Source organism: Giraffa tippelskirchi, chromosome 6 (genome assembly GCF_054371585.1).
Source record: "Giraffa tippelskirchi isolate mGirTip1 chromosome 6, T2T-mGirTip1v1.2.pri, whole genome shotgun sequence".
NCBI lineage: Eukaryota > Metazoa > Chordata > Mammalia > Artiodactyla > Giraffidae > Giraffa > Giraffa tippelskirchi.
In genome coordinates this window covers 63,499,112-63,520,484 of record NC_137280.1, presented here as the reverse complement: position 1 = coordinate 63,520,484, position 21,373 = coordinate 63,499,112, and the positions used below count along the sequence as shown (strand labels likewise).

At 41.6% G+C, this 21,373-nt stretch overlaps 1 protein-coding gene and 1 long non-coding RNA gene across 23 annotated transcripts in view; both read right to left on the bottom strand.

Annotated features, from left to right (window-relative positions):
- The window catches only part of LOC145511219 (uncharacterized), a 321,565-nt gene that overhangs the window by 134,293 nt on the left and 165,899 nt on the right, over positions 1-21,373 (bottom strand). For 5 of the 22 annotated variants that reach the window (XR_014057648.1, XR_014057653.1, XR_014057651.1 and 2 more), the window contains 2 exons: positions 3,888-4,144; positions 122-2,677 (listed from right to left, as the gene is read on the bottom strand). The exons of 10 other annotated variants lie outside the window; for them this stretch is intronic. The gene's annotated coding sequence lies outside the window, so the exon portion shown is untranslated. Of the gene's footprint in view, positions 1-121; positions 2,678-2,935; positions 4,145-21,373 lie in introns of those variants that run through there. 7 more of the 22 variants (XR_014057666.1, XR_014057668.1, XR_014057656.1 and 4 more) reach the window with 4 other exon arrangements.
- On the bottom strand, positions 15,729-19,370 carry LOC145511223 (uncharacterized). Its single transcript, XR_014057676.1, has 2 exons — positions 18,927-19,370; positions 15,729-17,679 (listed from the first exon to the last, which is right to left on the bottom strand). It is a non-coding gene; the product is annotated as an uncharacterized LOC145511223 (long non-coding RNA).

Here is a 21,373-nt window from a genome sequence, read left to right as displayed (position 1 = left end):
ATGGGGACCCTCACAGCACCTTGTGAGGTTAGGGTTAGGTAGGTTGGGGTTTTGTATATCCTCAAGGAGATAGGTAATTCAGGTGAGGTTAAATGACTCATCAGAGGTCACACAACTAGAATGGAATCTGGCAAGGCACATGTATTATTTCACATCCCTAGCAATTGCTGATAAGGGACCCTCTCCCCTAGTCATTGAAGACCATTCCTACAAGGGCATGGCTCCAGGAAAGTCTCCCAACAGCTTGCATGGTTCCAGTTCTGCAATGTCCTGCCAAAAGTCAGAGATTCAGAACAATTAGGAAGCTTGTGCATTCTCATTCACAGGTTGGACTGTATGGCTTCAAGTCAAATTACTGGAAGAAGGATGACTAACAGATTCTCTCATTCAGTATAGCACTCTTTTCCTTACATTCTGCCTTCCCAAGGAAGGGAAGGCTTAGGGATGACTGCAAGCATGATGTCTTTGCAGGCTTCACACATCTATCAAACTGAATGGCCATCTTCATCCTCATTTGCAGAGCTCTCTGTCACTTAGAAGAACAACAGTAACATTAAATCATGTGATTCTCACAAGGACATTGTGAGATAAGAGAGAACAGTGGTGGTAATGATTTTCAGTGTTCCCAATCATAGGTAAGGAAACAGAAGCTTTGAATGACAGAAAGTAGCCATAAGCTTGTAGACAAAAAGAAAGGGTATAGACTGTGTTCTATTTCTTGATCAGATTAGCAGTTACATGATATTCATTTTGTTCTCATTCATTGAGCTGTATATTCTGCTTTGTACAATTTTACATATGTGGTACACTTTCAACAAAGGTTAAAGATGGGTATAAAATGACATAATTAATTTAATTGAATCTCAAGACCATATATATTTCACATACACATCTCAAAATATATGTATTTCACACACACACGTATTGTTCTTTGTCATCATTGTCAGAGCTGTGTAGTATTCCATTTTATAGATTTATAGTAGTTTACTTTACAGTAAATCCAATCCAATCCCAAAGAAAGGCAATGCCAAAGAATGCTCAAACTACCACACAATTGCACTCATCTCACATGCTAGCAAAGTAATGCTCAAAATTCTCCAAGCCAGGCTTCAGCAATACGTGAACCGTGAACTTCCAGATGTTCAAGCTGGTTTTAGAAAAGGCAGAGGAACCAGAGATCAAATTGCCAATATCCGCTGGATCATCGAAAAAGCAAGAGAGTTCCAGAAAAACATCTATTTCTGCTTTATTGACTATGCCAAAGCCTTTGACTGTGTGGATCACAATAAACTGTGGACAATTCTGGAAGAGATGGGAATACCAGACCATCTTACCTGTCTCTTGAGAAACCTGTATGCAGGTGAGGAAGCAACAGTTAGAACTGGACATGGAACAACAGACTGGTTCCAAATAGGAAAAGGAGTACGTCAAGGTTGTATATTGTCACCCTGCTTATTTAACTTATATGCAGAGTACATCACGAGAAACGCTGGGCTGGAAGAAACACAAGCTGGAATCAAGATTGCCGGGAGAAATATCAATAACCTCAGATATGCGGATGACACCACCCTTATGGCAGAAAGTGAAGAAGAACTAAAGAGCCTCTTGATGAAGGTGAAGGAGGAGAGTGAAAAAGTTGGCTTAAAGCTCAACATTCAGAAAACTAAGATCATGGCATCTGGTCCCATCACTCCATGGGAAACAGATGCGGAAACAGTGGAAACAGTGTCAGACTTTACTTTTTTGGGCTCCAGAATCACTGCTGATGGCGACTGCAGCCATGAAATTAAAAGACGCTTACTCCTTGGAAGGAAGGTTATGGCCAAACTAGATAGCATGTTTAAAAGCAGAGACATTACTTTGCCAACAAAAGTCCGTCTAGTCAGGCTATGGTTTTTCCAGTGGTCATGTATGGATGTGAGAGTTGGATGGTGAAGAAAGCTGAACGCCGCAGAATTGATGCTTTTGAACTGTGGTGTTGGAGAAGACTCTTGAGAGTCCCTTGGACTGCAAGGAGATCCAATCAATCCATCCTAAAGGAGATCAATCCTGGGTGTTCATTGGAAGGTCTGATGTTGAAGCTGAAGCTCCAATACTTTGGCCACCTCATGCGAAGGGTTGACTCATTGGAAAAGACCCTAATGCTGGGTAGGATTGGGGGCGGGAGGAGAAGGGGACGACAGAGGATGAGATGGTTGGATGGCATCACCGACTCGATGAACATGGGTTTGGGTAGACTCCGGGAATTGGTGATGGACAGAGAGGCCTGGCGTGCTGCAATTCATGGGGTCGCAGAGAGTCGGACACGACTGAGCGACTGAACTGAACTGAACTTTACAGTATCTTCCTGATTGAGTTCGCTGCTAGTCTTTGGTGTTACTTTACATACTACAAAAAAATCTAAGTACACGTTCATATGTGCATATGTGTAGGTAAAATAAGTTATTTAAAATATTAGTCCTTCAAGAGGACCCTGGGATCTGGCCCCACTCCTTCAGTCCAGCTCTTACAAATGGGGTGGAAAGCTCCTCCTCCCTTCTATAAAAATACTTTCTTTACTGATAGCAGTCAATGTTCTCTTTCCTCTTGTGATACCAGGGAGGCCAGAAAGCAAAGGCATGCATCCACTCTTCCCTACTGTGTCTCAATTTCTGAAGAATAAATGATGAAGGAATTCCTGTAGTTCAAAAAATAAAAATAAAGTATTAGTCCTTGACCAAGCAGTTGTATTAAATTTGATAGTTACAGTCAAATTGCCCTCCAAAAATCTGTATCCGTTCTTGATAAAAATTCTTATTTCTTCACACCTCACCAATATGATGATAATCAAACTGACAAACCAATCCAACCTGGACAAACTCCTTATTGGTGTTGTAATGTTCATTTCTTTAATTATACGTGATGCCAAGCATTTTTCCATATGCTAATAAGCCAATTTTATTTCTTTTTTATCAATCAGCTTATTCATGTTTCTTTTGACCAAATGATCTCTTACTGATTTGTAATAGCTCTTTATGCAGGAGACCTGGGTACAATCCTTTGGTCGGGAAGATCCCCTGGAAAAGGGAAATGCTACCCGCTCCAGTATTCTGGCCTGGAGAATTCCATGGACTGTATAGTCCATGGGGTTGCAAAGAGTCAGACACAACTGAACAAATTTCACTTTCACTTTACCTGTTGAGAAAAACAGTCCTTTAAGTGTCGTTCATTACACTTTTTCTCCTGGACCGAAATGTTATATTTTTATGTAGCCAGATTTTCCAGTCTTTTCTCTTAGACCTTTTAGGTTCAACTTGTTTAGGAGGAAATTCTCCATTTCAAGAGTGCTTAAGGACATATTTTCTCTAATGCTGCATTCTTAAGAGGATTTGCCTAATAAGATTTTCCTTTCTCTGGGCAACTGAATGTTGTCAACAAAATTCAGGTATGGAACTAACTGGTTGAATTTCATACCTAAAGGGTTCTTTAATGTAAGCCTCTACAAAGATGATCAAAAGATATAACTGAACAAGACTATTGCCACTGAATAATATGGCAAACAGACAGGGTTTACTGAACAACGGACTAAATTTTTATATTGTACGACAGATTACAGATACTATTTGGTGTGTTTCTGCTACCCAACCATCATTCCTCATCATGAAGGAAATGAAAATAGTTAGCCAGACATAGTCTAAGCTCTCATCTAATACCTCTTCCTTTTGCCTTTTCTAAGTTATTTTTTAAACTGAGATATAATTGACAACGTTGTGTAAGTTTAAGATATACAACATGTTGATCTGATACATTTGCTTATGCAATGTGATTATCACACTAATCATATTCGCTAACACCTCCAACATGTCACAAATTATCAATTCTTAAATTATTTTAATTTATTGTCACACCTCCCAGGTGATCTAGTCTGAAATGCTTCTTCATGTGTCAAGATCCTTATTACTTTTGCGGGGTTGTCAGGTAGAGTCTCAGTTTCAATTGTGCAAAACGGTCAAAGTTCACTCAACATACAGAGGCTTCACCTCAAGTATTCCAAGGAAGCTTGCCTCCTTCAACAGAATATGAAACATCTGTGCGGCTAGTAAGTGATTATCCCACGATGTTTCCATTTGCTGTCACTCCTTCTCCACCTTGCCCTCTGCTGTCTCTGGTTTGGGGAAGAGAAAAAATAGGCTCTAGCAGTCATAAGCAGAGAAAGCAATGGCACCCCACTCCAGTACTCTTGCCTGGAAAATCCCATGGATGGAGGAGCCTGGTAGGCTGCAGTCCCTAGGGTCGCTAAGAGTTGGACGACTGAGCAACTTCACTTTCACTTTTCACTTTCATGCATTGGAGAAGGAAATGGCAACCCACTCCAGTGTTCTTGCCTGGAGAATCCCAGAGACGGGGGAGCCTGGTGGGCTGCCATCTATGGGGTCGCACAGAGTCGGACACGACTGAAGCGACTTAGCGGCAGCGGCAGCAGCAGTCGTAAGATCAGCCACTGCTGCTAGAGCCTATACACAAACTACTGCCTCCCTACTTCTTACACTACTTACAGATGAGAAAACAGAGGCCCTCAGAGTGATTTGCCCACCATGCAAGGCCAGAGAGACATACAGGCAGGAACTAAATCTAGGTCAAACTGCAGATTGACCTCTTAAGTATCACACAAGATATCCATGTGAGAAATTAAAAGGTACTGCAGGACCTCAATGGAGAGGCAACGAAAGAAAACCTTTGCCTGGAGAGATCCACAAAAAAGCAGACCTTTGGGAAGGGTCTCAATAATACCAGGTGCCCCCTCTCCCCAGGTTTAGCACAACAATAGTCCTTTACAGAGAATATCCTACACCTGCTCACTGGAACAAACAGGGAGCCCCCCCTTTCCCTTGCTGGCTTGTTCTCTGATAGTTGCAGATGGCGGCGTGGCTGGCTGACTTTTTGTCTAGACAAAACCGACTCCCCACAGCTCATGTAATCCCTCAGATGCTGCCAGGCCACCTCCACCTCCTCTCTTCCCTCCTCCTCACTATTCAGTATTCTCCGGGCTGCCGCCATCCTGTGGAAAGGAACACATCAAAGCCAGATGGAGTCATTCTTTCTGGGCGCCCGTGTCCTTTCTCTCTTCTCCTTTTCCTGGAACATTAATATTAATAGCTTGTTTCTTCGCAGCTGCTTTCTTCTCCAACCTCAAGGGACCGGAACCTTTTCTTGGACTTTGTGACAGACGGAGGAGGCCTCATTTGAAGGCGGGGAGAGGCGCGCTGGGGGAGCACAGGCGCGGATGCTGTCTCTGATGTAATCCCGGGCCGCCCAGTGCAAGCATGTGATGTTGCTCCACTGCCAGCCCAGTCCAGCCAAATATTCTGTGTAATATGTGTCCTTTAGGAGGAGGAGGAGAAAGAGATCTGCAAACAATCTAGCCAAAGGCCAGTGAAATCATCTCTAATCAATAATTAGCGGTTCTCCTGCCAGACTCTGCACTAGTTTTGCATATCTCATCTCATATAATCATCACAATTCTACCAGCTTAATATTGGTATCCCCCTTTAACAGACAGGGAAACTCAGGCTCAGAGAGAGGCAGCCACTTGCCTACATGTCACACAGCTTGGGAGGTTGAAAGTTAAAACTCAAATCTCCTTCTAACTAATTTCCCATATATTAAACCTTCGTCATCAACTCTTTGCTATCCTGGAGGTGAACTCTCAGGCTGAACTCTCAGAAAACAGAGACAAGAAGAAAAGCTGCTTTTGTGCCCAGGGGACCCCATAGCATCAGCACTTGAGAGCTGGCACAGTAGGACCCAGACTTTGTGGACCTGACTTCTCCTCTCTCAAGCCCACTCCAGTCAAATTTGACATGGTCTCCAAGGTTCATGGAAGCTCTGGCATGGAGAGCCGTGAAGCCAGAAGGTGTTGGCCAGATCTGTGCTCACCGGCCCTCAGAGAATGGTCGATTCCCCCACTGCGCTTTCCCATGGTGGGTTGGAGGGCAGCACACATCTGGAATAACAAGAGGAGATGTTCCAGGCTGACTGGGGTGAATCCCAAAACATCAGCGGCCATCTTGGCAAGGGAAAGCTGACAGCGCTCCAAGTTCAAGCTCGTGGACATAACAAGATACGAAAGTGACACAAGACACCACACCTCTGTAGTTTTAACTTTTAATGCATTCTCTGGACATTGAAAGTCTAAAATGGTCAAAATCTCTGGAAATTTCATGATTTACAAGTCTTTGTGTGATATGGCTTTGGTGGGCTTTTTCAGTCTCACTGTGAACAGCTCTTTCTGACTCTCAGCTCTGATCAAGGCAGCCTCTTTTTGTTTCCTCAAATACATCAGATTTTTCCCTGACTGATGGCTTTCCAGGCTCAGGGCTGTTCCCCCTGCCATTTATTTGAGTGAGTGAAAGTCACTCAGTCATGTCTGACTCTTTGCAACCCCATGGCATATACAGCCCATGGAATTCTCCAGGCCAGAATACTGGAGTTGGTTGCCGTTCCCCTTCTCCAGGGGATCTTCCCAACCCAGAGATCAAACCCAGGTCTCCTGCATTGCAGGCAATTCTTTACCAGCTGAGCCACAAGGGAAGCCCAAGAATACTGGACTCATCTCTACTTATCTTTTGGGTTGGGAAGATCCCCTGGAGAAGGGAATGGCAACCCACTCCAATATTCTGGCCTGGAGAATTCCATGGACTGTATGGGGTCTCAAAGAGTCAGACACAACTGAGCAACTTTCACTTTCACGACTTATCTTTTGAGCTTCTTTGTTCCTGCCATGTCAGATTAGGTGAGTTCATCAGACTGGGCAGCCACAGGGAACTAATTTAAATAGGGTGTTCAAATAGCGACAGCATATTTTCCTATGAAGGGCCAGATAGTAAAGATTTTCAGCTCTATGGGTCATACAGTTTCTGTTACATCTACTCAATCCTGCTGCTGTAGTATGAAAGCCAATACAGATATTACATAAACAAATAGGTGTAGCCGTGGGTTCCAAAACAACTTATTCACCAAAACAGGTGGCAGGTTGGATTTGATCTGTGGGCCATAGTTTGCTGACCTTTCCTCTAGGACATCACTGAAATATAGAACTTTGGAAGCAGTTAACTCAGGTTTACACAGTAAACTAACAAAACACACAAACCAGTCTTAATTTCAGAAATGTTAATCATATGTTGAGTATAAACTGAAGCAAATATTTCTTGCTGGGCTGAGCCCACCTAAGATGCATATTTTTTAAGAGATGCAAGCTAAGACAGGGCAAAGCCAAATAAATAAATCAATTTTTTAAAAAGGGGGGGGAACTTCCAAGTAGTGCAGTGGCTAAGACCCCTTGCTCTCAATACAGGGGACCTAGATTCAGACCCTGGTCAGGGAATTGAATCCCACATGCCACAACTTAAGAGTTGAAATGTCACAACAAAGATCACACAAGCCCCAGCTAAGACAGGGTGCTGCCAAATAAATAAATAAATGTTAAAAAAAAAAAAGATGCATATTATCAGCAGTCAGCTGTGATCTGGACCCCCAATCCATGGAGTGAAATGGGAGCAAATTATTTTCATATCCACATATTGGATCATTTAACATGTTTCACAAGAAATTACAAAAGAAAACTTAAGTGAGAATAAGAACTATGGAAGGGTAGAAAACATTTTGCTAATAGTATGCAAAACTATCAATTCTGCTTCAGTCAGTGGAAGTGAATTAATGGATAGAACTACTTTGGTATACCATTTTAATTAATCTAGCATAAGTTTCTCGGAAGTCTGGCTACAGGCAAGCCGCAGGCTCCATGGCTGTGCCCTCTGTTCCACCCACCTCTCAGGCAAGCCAGATTACAGGCTCTGCTGCTATCAGTTCTATTTTTGGATACACAGACTTCCCACTAGCTTCCAGTGTCTGCTGGAGCCTAGCAAGAGGCAGACAGAGGAAGTTTTCTTTATTCTTCAGCCATTATCGGGACACTTACTATGGGTCAGGGGACAAAGGTGAATGAAACACTGAGTCTACCGATAAGGATCTCCCTGATCAGGTAAGTAGGTAGGTGATACTCACACATGGAATGCAATTCAAAGGAATCAAAAATGACATGCAGCACTGAAGAATGCACCCACATACGAGGACCACCTATGCCATGTAGCCCTGAACCGTGTGCGTCCTTGATCCTTGTAGTCAGCTTGCAGCCGGAGCCTCGGGCTGTCTAGACATAGGCAGAGGTTACATAGGGGCATTGCTGTTGTTGTTACTGTTGAGTCACTAAGCCATGTCTGATTCTTTTGCTATCCTGTGGACTGTAGCCCGCCAGGCTCCTCTGTCCATGGGACTTCCCAGGCAAAATACTGGAGTGGGTTGCTATTTCCTTCTCTAGGGGATCTTCCTCACCCAGGGACCGAACTCAAACCTGCATTGCCTTCTTGGCAGGCAGATTCTTTACCACTGAGCAACATGGGAAGCCAATACTGGGGCATTGGAAGACATCAAGGGCTAAGAGTAAGGGTGTCGTTGGAGAACACGGGTGACCAGAGCAAAAGAAAAAAGTGTTTAGACTTTGCACGAGTTTGGGCTCCCCCAGACTCTCCCACAAATGCCTATTATATTAGTTGGTTTGGTTAATTGAGTTATAACTCTTTACTGGCCCATGGGTTACAGATGGGGTGGCATTGCCAGGAACAGAATCCTTTCCTTTAATTTTTGCCTCTTTTCTACCTCCCTTACTAATTAGCATGATCTCCAACCACCCCCCTCCCACCGCCACATATCTCACTCAGTTATAGTGAGATAATTGCTGAGAGTCCCTAGCAATGTCATTCGAGGGCCCCATAGATGTAGCAAGAACTAAAAGAAGAAAGCCATTAGGTAGTGTGAGATGCTTGGAAGCATTCTGTAACCTTCCCAGCTACGGTACAAGAAGAAATGGTGCACCCAGAATACAGATGTTAGGACTGGGTCACCAGCCTAAACAAAGATGGAAGACAGAGAGCTAGAAGGGTTTGTACTCCTCTGACTTGGGATCTGTCACTCTGCAAAAGCTGCAAGTGACAGAACTGAGATCATCTCACAAAGCACATTGAGAAAATCATGCCTGTCTACCATATTAATATGTATTCTCACTCGCATACATATCCTGAAAAGATCTTTAGTAAAATGGACATGGAACAATAGACTGGTTCCAAATTGGGAAAGGAGTACATCAAGGTTGTATATTGTCATCCTGCTTGTTTAATTTAAATGCAGAATACATCATGTAAAATGCTGGGCTAGATGAAGCACAAGCTGAAATCAAGATTGCAGGGAGAAATATCAATAACCTCAGATATGCAGATGACACCACCTTTATGGCCGAAAGTGAAGCGGAAAGAGCCTCTTTATGAAAGTGAAAGAGTAGAGTGAAAAAGCTGGCTTAAAACACAACATTCAAAAAACTAAGATCATGGCATCTGGTCCCATCACTTCATGGCAAATAGATGTGGAAACAATGGAAACAGTGGCTGACTTTATTTTCTGGGCTCCAACATCACAGCAGATGGTAACTGCAGCCATGAAATTAAAAGATGCTTGCTCCTTGGAAGAAAAGTTAGGACCAACCTAGACAGCATATTAAAAAGCAGAGACATTACTTTGCCAACAAAGGTCCGTCTAGTCAAAGCTATGGTTTTTCCAGCAGTCATGTATGGATATGAGATTTGGACCATAAAGAAAGCCGAGTGCTGAAGAATTGATACTTTTGAACTGTGGTGTTGGAAAAAACTCTTGAGAGTCCCTTGGACTGCAAGGAGATTCAACCAGTCAATCCTAAAGGAAATCAATTCTGAATATTCATTGGAAGGACTGATGATGAAGCTGAAGCTCTAATACTTTGACCACCTAATACGAGCAGCTGATTCATTAGAAAAGACCCTGATGCTGGGAAAGATTGAAGGCAGGAGGAGAACGGGACGACAGAGGATGAGTTGGTTGCATGGCATCACTGACTCAATGGACTTGAGTTTGAGTAAGCTCCGGGAGTTGGTGATGGACAGGGAGGCCTGCAGTGCTGCAGTCCATGGGGTCGCAAAGAGTCAGACATGACTGAGCAACTGAACTAAATTGAACTACTAAAATGGAATGATTTTTTTTTCTAAGTCAGTTTCTTCCTGCCTCCAATAAATAAGTTTGTAAGCGTACCAAATTATTAGCATGTATGGTGCAACTATACTTTTGAGTCCCTCTGATAAATTTTCTCATTGCTTCTTATACTTCTTTTTCATAGCACTTTGCAAAATTTCAATTAATTAATGTTTTGCTAACTCTTTTCTTTATTGTCTTTCTCTTCTGATTGTTTACCACATGAGGACAGGGGATGTGGGATGTGTTGGTTGTATCATTTAGCTTCCTTCAACATTCATCTGCTGAGGGGCTTTCCTGATGACTCAGTGGTAAAGAATTCACCTGCTCACTGCAGGAGACACGGGTGTGACCCCTGGTCCAGAAAGATCCCACATGTTGTGGAGCAACTAAGCTCGTGTGCCACAACTATTGAGCCTGTGCTCTAGAGCCCACGTGCAGCAACTGCTGAAACTGCTTTCCATAACTGCTGAAGCCTGTACGCCCTAGACCCCATGCTCTGCAACAAGAAAAGTCATCTCAATGAGAAGTATGCGTATGGCAACTAAAGAGTAGCCCTCACTAGCCACAATTAGAGAAAAGCCCAAACAGTAAAAGAGACTCAGCACAGCCAAAAAATAAATAAATAAATAATAATAAAAAAAAAAATCCATGTGCTGAATGAATGAAGGAATGAAATGGACACTCCATGGACTTATTTCTCACACCTTTCATGGGAAAGCCTCCATTTGGACTGATAGTCTCTGGCTTTAGACGCAAGCCTGTCAGTATCAGATGCTCCATCTAGAAAGCCCCCTCCCTGACATGGGGTGGAAACATCCTCACCGATCCTTGTGGTGGGAAAACAGGATGAGAGGACAGAAAGAAAAGGCTGGTTGAGAGGGAAGGTACTTGCCCACTTTCAAATCCAATTATTAATATTCTATGGAAAATAAGAAACCTGTTTAATATTCTATGGCAAATAGGAAACCCAGCACAATAACAAACAACTTTCTGCTGGACATTTCAAGTAATCCAGACTCTAATTCTGCTGTTTGAAAAACTGTTTCAGTCCTGGAGTCAGAGAGCCAAGGCTGAGCTACAGTTTGCAAGGCCAACGTATTTCTGAGATCGCTCCAGGAGACCTAATGGAAAAATTCAAATGAGGCCACCTGCTTTATTACATGTCGAAAGGAGCGTCTCCCCTCTTTCCCAGGTGCAATTTATTCTCCTAACCTTACAGCACGGGAAATGGAATTTTTCAATGGATCTTTTTTCCTTCAAAAGTCATCGTCTTTACCAAGGCACCAAGCTTTTCATTGAAAATGGATTTAGATAATTTGGAGTTTAGTGTGTCAGATTTTTTTTTTTTCTTTTCAATTTCCTTTTTCTGTTCAGGAAGAGACCCATTCTGATGTAGTCATGCCCTATTGAACAGAGCCAAACCTGGATATAATTATTTCCTCTGAGATGAAAGCAGCCTAATATGGAAGAAGCAATTGAAATTGAAATCTCAGAAAACCACCAACCCAAGGCAGGGATATTTTTATCAATGATGCATTCTCCCAAGAAGCAGGTTATTAAAATTTCAATTATATATGTGTGTGTGTGTGTGTATATATATACATATATATTGACATACATATGTTCACACATATATGCTTATGTGCATATAAATATGTATATAGTTTTATATATATACATATACATATATAGTCTTCAGGAGGAAGATACACAGTAATTAGCATAGAGAGCAGAATCATTTACATCTAATTAGAAAGGAAAGAGAAGTCATCTTTATAAACTGTCATATATTTAATTAAGAAAAATTAGCATTTGGATGCATGGCTACCAGTTGGTAATGAGGTGAAGAAGAGCAAGTTTCAGGAAAACTGGGACGAGTTCTAAATGTACACTCTGCACCACACTCAAATAACCACAAACAGACCCTCTTAACTGGAGCAGCTATGGACTAAGTTAAAACTCTTGCTCTATCAGGTTTCTCTTCTTGTTATAGAACCATTGGAAGGACTTCCCTGGTGGTACAGTGGATAAGGATACGCCTGCCACTGCAGGAGACATGGGTTCGATCCCTGGGCTGAGAAGATTCCACATGCCATGGAGCAACTAAGCCCATGCACCACAACCACTGAGCCCTAGTTCTAGAGCCCACATGCTGCAACTATTGAGTCCACACGTTGCTACAACTGAAGCCTGTGCCCCTAGAGCCTGTGGTCCGCAACGAGAGGATCCACTGCAATAAGAAGGCCATGCACCACAATTAGAGACTAGCTCCTACTTGCCGCAACTAGAGAAAGCCTGCAGGCAGCAACGAAAACCCAACACAACCAAAAATAAATAAATAAGTTATTGAAAAAAAAAAAAAAGAATCATTGGGAGCATATCCAGCCACACACCCTGGCTTTAAGAAGTTTCTGTTCTTTAGAAGCAAGCACAGTGATGTCATGTGGGCATGCTGTCCCCTGCTTCCTCTCCAGACACTAAGAGAGACCACTAAGATGTTTAAGGTCTGAATGTGAAACTCATACAAAAGCTTGTATTTCCACTTGCCTCTCACCAGGCAGGATTTCCAGGAAACAACAGACTGCTCCTGCTACCAGCCTGGCTTGGCCGGTCCCTGGTTGTTTCTGTTGCATGTCTATCTTTTTCGGTTTGTTTGTTTGAGCCCCGATTTGACTTTTACAGAAAATCCACCAAGACAGTTATCTTAGTCCATTCAGACTGCTATAACAGAATTCCGCAAACTGGGTAGGTTAGAAACAACAGAAATTTGTCACAGTTCCAGAGGTTGGGAAGTCCAAGATCAAGTGGCCAGCAGATCTGGTGGGAGCCTTCTTACCAAAACATCACATGGCAGAAGGGATGAGAGATCTCTCTGGGGTTCCTCTAATAAAGGCACTATCCCCACTCATGAGGGCCCTACCTCCATCTCCAAAAATCATCATACTATGGATAAGGTTTCAACATATGCATTAGGCAGGGACACAAACACGCCATCTATAGCTGCTGTTGTTGTTTAGTCGCTAAGTCTTGTCTGACTCTTTGTGACCCCATGGACTGTAGCCCACCAGGCTCCTCTGTCCATGGGATTTCCTAGGCGAGAATACTGGAGTGGGTTGTCATTTCCTCCTTCAGGGGATCTTCCCAGGGATCGAACCTGCGTCTCCAGCATTGGCAGGCAGATTCTTTACCACTGAGCCACCTGGGAAATCTGGGGACTCTGAAATTTGTACTTTGTGCTCTGTGCTCTAAAATTTCTTGGCTTAGAGAATGCTAGATATTGCCACAGTGAGTGGAACAAGTCAGACAGAGGAGAACTACTGTGTGACATCCCTTATACGTGGAATCTTAAAAAGCAAAAATGATACAAATGAACTTACTTACAAAACAGAAAGAGACTCACAGACTTAGAGAATGAACTTATGGCTGCTAGGGGGAAGGTAGACAGGGGGAAAAGATAGTTAGGGACATGTACACGCTGCTATATTTAAAATGGATAACCAACAAGGACCTACTGTATAGCACACAGACCTCTACTATGTGTTATGTGGCAGCCTGGATGTGAGGGAAGTTTGGGAGAGAATGGATACATGTATATGTATGGCTGAATCCCTTCACCTGAAACTATCAGGACATTGTTAATCAGCTACAGTGGTGGTCGTTTAGTGGCTAAGTCGTACCCAACTCTTTGCAACCCCATGGACTGTAGCCTGCCAGGCTCTTCTGTCCACAGGATTTCCCAGGCAACACTACTGGAGTAGGTTGCCATTTCCTTCTCCAGGAGATCTTCCCAGCCAAAGAATCAAACTAGTATCTCCTGTATTGGCAGGCGGTTTCTTTACAACTGAGCCACCAAGGAAGCCTTTTATGTACAAGTCTATATAAAAAATCCTGGTGGAAGGATGGGGTGGAGAAGGTAGCCTGTTACAAAGAAACAGGAATCGTGTCTCATTTGTCTTAAGAACCTAAACCTAACACTGTACCTAGAACCAACTAACTGTCAGCATGTCCTATTGGCCCCTAACTTATTATGCTCTGACTTCTGTGTTTTACATAAGTTATTCCTTAGACGATGAGCTCTCATTATTCTCTGCCTATTTCCACCTGATTATGCCTGATTCATCTTTCAGACATGCAATTATATGTGACTTCCTCCGGGAAGCACTCATTGGAAACCCCTTATATACACACCACCATACTGTCCTTAAGTACCTTTATCACAGAGCCCTCCATCCTAGAATTTAACACTTGAGTTCAACCTCTTATCATCTCCCACTAGAGTGAACATTCCATAAGGATACAAATCCTGTCTTATCCAATAACAAATAACCACAGTACCTCAATGCTATCATTTGCTCAAAAAAATACCACTGAAGGAATGAATCAACTAATGACTTTAAAAATGAATAGATGAAATCTCAACTTCTTCTATATTGTTTCAAGATGGTTTACTCCAGGGCTTTGATTCCTTAGGTGCCTTATAAGAGAGGAAGGAATCTATTTCCTTTATTCATCCTTGTGTTTAATTCTGAGTTATCATCCACTTCATCTTAAAATATCCTTCTTGAATAATCATTGAATAATTTTGAATTTGTCATTTTCATTTTATTTCTAAATTGTTAAAGCTCCCCTTGTTTAGCAGAAGACATTTTCAGAGCTCTCCACTCTAAAGCTTATAAATTCCTTACACACACACACCCACACACACATACATGCATATACATATTTAGGGACTTTATTTTCTACATTTAAAATAGAAGATATGGCCACGACTGCTTCTAGAGAGCCTACTGGTTCTGACACTCTGACTTTACGATCCTATAGTTGCTTCATTACCATCTCTTTTTTTTTTTTTTGCTTTTTTTTTTCCCCTCCCTTAAATTCCTGAACCTCTGACCAGCTTAACTGTTTCTAAGCAATCTTAAGAAGGATTAATCTTGTCTGGAAGAAGGTGATATGTTAGGTCACTACTCCCTTGGGATAGGCAGAAAACTTTTTCCTTGTCATCAGCAAGACTGACTGCAATTCCTGCATTCACTGATTCAGTTTTTTGACATTCCTGTCCCAAGTGCTATGCCAGATGTTTTCCCAGAGGCGAGCCCGAGGGTGCTAAGGAAACTCTTCTCCTCCTCTCATAGGCCACTTGCCAGTGATGTAATAATCTCTGAATAAAACATGATGTAACCTGTTCTCTGCTTAGGGAATTTGTTTTACTTCGACTCACTCTTTCTTGGGGGAAGTTTCCTGTGATCCTTAACCTAAAGCATCCACCCGTGCAATCTGTCTCCATTTCATCCTGTGCCCTGCAGCCCAGTATAACCCTCCTCACGCCTGTCGTAACTACCGGCTTACTGTCTATCTTTCCCAACAGAGAGCAGGCTTCACTGAGAGCAAGATTTGTGACTCTTACCTAACCTTTGCTTCCCAGTACTTGGAACATTATCCAAATGCTTTGTTAACAGGCACGTAATAAATAATTTGTTCAATGCATGAAAGAAAACTTTCTGGTCTGGTTGAGACTGAACTGGGAGTTAAATTCCCCTGTCAACATTGGATTATTCAATTCTCAGGCTAAGCGCGTGCTTAGGCACACGGTGGCGGTGGGGGAGAGAAGACAGTTAAAAGCATACAACTCCTTTGACAAACTTATTCAGAGATTTGGAATCAAACTATTCCATAAGCAGCTATTTTAACATTAAGATCCATAAGCATTTTGTTACTTCTAAAAAAGTAAAATCCATAACCATTTTCTTTCTAGAGTAAGAAGGTCATCATTACATTTGTTGTTGTTTAGTCATGAAGCCATGTCTGACTCTTTTGCAACCCCATAGACTGTGGCCCTCCAAGCTCCTGTCTATGGGATTTCCCAGGCAAGAATACTGGAGTGGGTTGCCATTTCCTTCTCCAGGGGATCTTTCTGATCCAGGGATACAACCCATGTCTCCTGCATTGGCAGGAAGATTCTTTACCTCTGAGCCACCAGGGAAGCACCATCATTACATTTATTAAAATTAAACATTGTTCTTGTTCAATTGCTAAGTCATGTCTGACTCTTTGTGATCCATGGACTGCAGCACACCAGGCCTCCCTGTCCCTCACTATCTCCTTGAATTCACCCAAGTTCATGTCCATTGAATAGGTGATGCCATCCAACCATCTCATCCCCTCCTGCCCTCTTCTCCTTTTGTCTTTCCCGGCATCAGGGTCTTTTCAAATGAGTCAGCTCTTCGCATCAGGTGGCCAAAGTATTGGAGCTGAATGAATGGTCTCTAAAGTCTTGGTTGAACTTATAACTCAAAGGTCTTAAGCTATCCTTATCTAATCTTCTATTTATACTCTTGCTACAACTTCCCAACTAAACAACTTTCCAGTAACAGGCTAAATGTTTGAAGTGAAAAAGAGAAACCAACAGTTGCGTGCCTGATGAGCATATGGAGAAAGGAGGAAACTGGATCTGGACTGGGCTAGTTCTGGCTGAGTACTGAGGCTGTTGGAGTATTGGGTAAGGCATTACTGAGAAAATGTTCCAATAAACCTCATCTGTTATTTCATATGTGTAAACCTGAGTGCATTTAGCAGTTCCCAACTTTCAAATGTGTTCAATTTCAAAAGCACATTTCTTTGTCAGATTCTCTTAAGAATTTGAAGTCTTTTTCCCATAGAAACAATATTGTGTTTGTAAGTTTTTCAGGCTAGCTCACCAAAACCCACTTATTTCATAATTTAACTGAAATACATGTTCAACTACAAAAGTAGAAAACAATGTTATAAAGGCATTGATTTTTTTTAAATGCCATAAACCATGCCTAAACATAGAGGGCAGAGCAAAAATACATTTAAAAGTCATGATAAGTTTTCAGGCCTCAGTTTGGTTAAGATACAAAACTTATAAAGAAAATGAATAGGACCTCAGGTTTATGTTGCCAATTAGTATTTGTAAAAGCAGCATGGAATGCACGACTACCTGCTTCCTAACATCTAGTCTCTCCTTCTTCCTTTCGAAAGGAAAATAACACTTAATCTGTAGCCGAATACAGAGCCAACCAGAGTAAAAAAGCATATTTCACAGCCACCTGTGCTCCTAGGTATGATCATATGATTAATTCCATCAAAAGAGTGTACCTGAAAGTGATGCTATAACTTCCAAATTACGTTCTTAAAGTCCCTGAGCCTCCTCAACCAACTGGAACACAGAGATACTGGGGGACCATCCTAGACAGTACAATTGAAGGTAGTTCTCTGGGAAATGATGAAGCACAGGACAGGCTTCTTAGACAATCTTATGGAGCAAGGCCTCCCCATCAGTTCTGAACCATTTACTTAGTGATTGCTATGTTAGAGACAAATAAATTTCTAACTTGTTTAATCACAAAAAGATTCAAAATAAACAAGTTAGAAATTTGTCTATCTATATACAGAAATTTGTCTCTTTATACATATACATATACATATGTATATATATATAAGATTGGAGCATCCCAGTTGGTGCTAGTGGTAAAGAACCTGCCTGCCAGTGCAGGAGACACAAGAGATGCAGGTTTGATCCCTCAGTCAGGAAGATCCCCTGGGGAAGGGCATGGCAATCCACTCCAGTATTCTTGCCTGGAGAATCTCATGGACAGAGGAGCCTGGCAGATTATAGTCCATAGAGTCGCAAACAGTTGGACACGACTGAAGTGACTGAACACACACATATCAAGATTTTATATAGTCGTAACCAGTATAAACAAAGAATGATGATATAGTGAAGAATCGTAGAGGGGTTCTGAAGGAAATATCTCTAGAACTACCAGAATGTGGTTAGTACAAAAAAATATCGTTCAAAATTCAAAATTTTTCTCTTTAGAAAAAAACCTATTTTTTGACTTCAGGAATATATGCCAAAATATGTCATGGAGATATTTTCTCTGGACCATATCCTATAGGCTAAACCAAAATTTTGATTACAATTTACCTCTTCCCTTTCTTCTTACTTCTTTCTTCTTCCTTTTTTCCTATCTTCCTTCTTTCCTTCATTATTTGAACCCCAAGATATAGGCTGAATGTATAGCTGTAAAGCTTAATAAGGCACAGTGTTCTTTAAGGAAGTTACAGATTCATAGGATAGACAGAAAAAGAAAGCACTACTGCCCATGCTATGTGAAAAATGCTATAATGCAGTTATTTCCAAAACTCTGGGGAAGCCAGAAAAAAAAAAAATCTTTTGGAAATTTTTGGAACCCTTGGCTAAAAAACTGAGAAAAGAGGTTTTTGAAGAGTCACGGTTAAAGAGTATGGGTTTCCTTTTGAGCTGATGAAAATGTTCTAGAATTGATTGTGGTAATGGCTGCCCAACTCTGGGAATATACTAACAGCCATTGAATTGTACAGAGGATGAGATGGTTGGATGGAATTATTGACTCAATGGACATGAGTCTGAGCAAACTCCAGGAGACAGTGAAGGACAGAGAAGTCTGGCATGCTGCAGTCCATGAGGTTGAAATGAGCTGGACATGACTGAGCAACTGAACAACAATTGAACTGTACATTTTAAACGAGTGAATTGTATGGTATGTAAATTCTATCTCAAAAAACTGTCACCAAAAAAAAAAAAAAAAATTACTGGGAAAAGATTCAAAGCTTCATTGGAAAGAACTTTTGTTAGCCTGCCTTTTCCAAAATGACTGGATACATTACACATATATTCATCTATACATACATGTGAGTGAGTGAGTGAGTGTTCGCTCAGTCGTGTCTGACTCTTTGTGACCCCATGAACTGTACCCACCAGGCTCCTCTGTCTATGGAATTCTCCAGGCAAGAATACTGGAGTGGGTTGCCATTTCGTTATCCACAATACGTATATGATTATGTGAAAATAAGGTTAAAATGATTTTTATTGTAGATCCAAATTTGCCTGATGATGAGTCAGAGACTCAGGCAACTTTCAAAGAGATTCTGATTTCGAATATTACATTTAACATATTTAACAGAAAACATCGGACAGATCTCAAGGATGGCTCCTGTTCTTCACCCTTTCTTGACTCTTTGCCATGGAGTATCAGTGGGCACTATAGAATCAAAGCTTGAAAAGTCCTTAGAGTTATTCTTGCACTCTTGACACTGTCATGATGAAAATGTGTCCTATCTAAATTGCTGACCCAGGAGAAGGATGAGAGACTTGTGAAACCAGCTGGGACCAGCTCAGAATAGATGACCCCCAGGCGACAGCAGACTCTCATGTCAGCCCAGCTGAGACAGGAGACCAGATACCCTATGAGCCAAGCTCAGTCTAGACCAGCTGACCCCCACCCACCTGACAGAAGACATGTAAGCTCAATAAGTTCCACTGGTAAGGTGGTTGTTACACAACAAAATTATGGCCATAGTACTGATATGAAGTCAAACAGCATTACGATCAGGCAAGGTGAGGACAATTTTCTTGTCCTTACCACTACCCTCTTTTTCCTCTCTTAAATGCCAAAAACTGCTGCTGACATTCCAAGTATAAACTTGTCACTCCTGGGAGGCTCACTGTTTAAAGTGCTACATGTACAATTGCTTTAAACTCTGAGGCTGGAGGAACAGAGATAAATCAAAGTCTTCCTGTTGTAGAGAGAGAAACTTTAAGTCATTCTCTCTCATTACCAAGCTGTTATCTTTGGCTTTTTGCTGCTAGTCAACAAACACATTTCAAAGCTTCAACTCCTATGTGCCATAGAGCAAAATCAATAGCATTGATCCCAGGAAACAATAGGGGCCTTTGCACACAAACTCATTTTTCTTTCTAAAACCATGCTTTGTTTTCAAGTTCATGTGACTTATTCACTCAGCATGAAACATGTGCTCAAGATGAAGTAGAGGGAGGTAGTTGCTGTACCATTTTTTAAATTTTCCCTTATGTGTGATTTTGTCTGTGCCTCAATCCAGGGTTTCTTCCATAAGTACTGACATGGGCTTTTATAGTTAGTACTGCTCTTTAGGTTCTCCCAGGACTAATAGAAGTCAGGATTTATCTTTTGCAGTAATGATAGAATTGCAAATATTTGATTTGATTTTTGTAATTGTGTTATTAGACTGCATATGAATTCTCAGTGTTAGGTTTCCAGTGTTTGTCACAATGTCAAACACATGCTCAGTAGATGCTTGTCATGTGTCTGAAGTCAAATAAAAATCTTTATAGATAGAATTTACATTTTAGACTCAGGATTAGATATTCTCTAGGTGGTCCTAAAATTCAGATGATGAATGACAGCTTCCAATACTACATACATACATGTGTATGAAGTGAAGTGAAAGTCAGTCAGTTGTGTCCGACTCTTTGTGACCCCATGGACTGTAGTCTGCCAGTCTCCTCTGTCCGTGGAATTCTCTAGGCAAGAATACTGGAGTGAGTAGCCTTTCCCTTCTCCAGGGGATCTTTCCAACCCAGGGATCAAACCCAGGTCTCCCGCATTGCAGGAGGATTCTTTACTGCCTGAGCCACCAGAGAAGTCCAAGAATACTGAAGTGGGTAGCCCATCCCTTCTCCAGGGGGTCTTCTGGACCCAGGAACTGAACTGGGGTCTCCTGCATTGCAGGTGGATTCTTTACCAGCTGAGCTACCAGGGAAGTCCATACGTGTATATATAATCAATACATATAATCAATACAAATAGCATAGAGAAGTTTTCTTTTTTAAACTGTGAGCTTTAGAATCAGATAAACTTAAATTTGAATCCTGATTCAGTTATTTTCTCTTTGTCTTTTTGGCAAATTAGTTCACCTGTCTATGTTTCTAATTCCGTATCTGTAAAATGGAGATAATAAAGATCTCACAGAATTGTTGTAAATTAAAATCACCTATGTAAAACATAGCATATTCCACATGCACAGAAATGCAATAAATGGGAATAAACTGAATGACTTTTAAAGACCTCCCATTGTGTATATGTACCACAGCTTCCTTATCCATTCGTCTGCTGATGGACATCTAGGTTGCTTCCATGTCCTGGCTATTGTAAACAGTGCTGCGATGAACATTGGGGTACACGCGTCTCTTTCAATTCTGGTACATATACACAATGGAATATTACTCAGCCATTAAAAAAAATACATTTGAATCGGTTCTACTGAGATGGATGAAACTGGAGCCCATTATACAGAGTGAAGTAAGCCAGAAAGAAAAACAACAATACAGTATACTAATGCATATATATGGAATTTGAAAGATGGTAACGATAACCCTATATGCGAGACAGAATAAGAGACACAGATGCATGGAACATTTTTATGGACTCTGAGGGAGAAAGTGAGGGTGGGA